This window comes from Octodon degus, unplaced genomic scaffold (genome assembly GCF_000260255.1).
Source record: "Octodon degus isolate 3935 unplaced genomic scaffold, OctDeg1.0 scaffold00040, whole genome shotgun sequence".
Lineage (NCBI taxonomy): Eukaryota > Metazoa > Chordata > Mammalia > Rodentia > Octodontidae > Octodon > Octodon degus.
The window spans coordinates 8845854-8847285 of NW_004524616.1; positions in this window are offsets into that span (position 1 = coordinate 8845854).

Here is a 1432-nt window from a genome sequence, read left to right on the forward strand (position 1 = left end):
CATTTATATACTTCTCTATTGAAGTACATACTTAAGAGATTGACTTTTTATTTACTGAATTTTAACATGTTAACACTTTTGAAAGTTTTGTTAACCTTGACTTGCATGTGGCATGAAGCAGCCTGAAAAACCAAAGATCATAGACTCATGGTTCAAATATTTTGGCAAAAATTTGATATCATATTTTCCCCAATAAATTTGGGGGAACTTATCTATCACTGCATTCTATATAGAGCTATTGCTTTTCTTATTGGGCTTTTATGCACAGATACAAAATATTTTTCCACAGAAAGGCCATCACTAAGCCATCTGTGAGCAATTTTACCTCTTAAGGGAATTAGCAGAGGTCAGGAACAAAAACACATTATCAGTGACTCAGGGTTAAAATCTACATGCGAAACAAAAAAAAGTAGGTGTGATGATCCAAAGCGAAAGAAACCTTACACTCTCTTCTTTCCCTTCATCTTCTTAGAATGACCAACTTGGGATCAGGTCACTGACTACAGCAGAAAGCAAGTGGGGACATTTTTATATGATTTATTCATTTGCTAGAGTTTTAAAGATGAGTAAACTATTGAATCACTGATTCTTTATTAAGGACCTTATGTATGTTCTCCAGAAGAATATATGAAATAATTTGTTTTAAGCCAGATTAGAAAATTCCAGTATAATCAGAATTGTGTTCTAGCCTACATGAGTTAACCTCTTAAATTTGCCAAGGGTACTCTATTAAAAAGGAAACAAAGTTGAAAGAAAGGGACTAGGTTAAGAATGTGAGAAAAAGAAAGACAGCACAAATGAATGTGGGTTTGTTTTTGTAAGGTTATATCTATATTTGTAGGATTAAATGTCTTTCTGGAGTTTAGCCCTCACCAAAACTAAATGGTGTTGTATTTCAGACCAGATTGTTCTCAGAATTTACATTTCTTGCTGTTAGTTAGTTTGTCCTTAGAAGGGATACTGTTACGGTAGAATTGTCTCCCCTAAATTTTCATATGCTGAATTCCTCAGCTCCAGTATCTTAGAACGTGACCTTATTTGGAAACAAGGGTACTGCAGATGCAGTTGGTTAGGGTAAGGTCATGCTGGAGTAGGGTAGGATTCTAATCTAGTATGACTGGTGTTTTTATTTTTAAAAGGGAGAACTTAGACACAAACCAGCCACATACAAAGGAAAAATATGTGAAAAACTCGGGGAAAGGATCACTCAGGAACAGATCCCCTATGATCCTCAGAAGGAGACACTACCTCCAGCACCCCTATTTTAAACCCTGAGCCTCCAGAACTAGCAACTGTTGTTGAAATTACCTAGTTTTCTGAACATTATTAAAGATACGTAACATGTCAATAGAGAGCATGTTGGAGGTAGGGTTCTGTATACGATTCAAAATGCTACAATCCAGACATGTGTTTTACTCAGTCTTCACTCTTA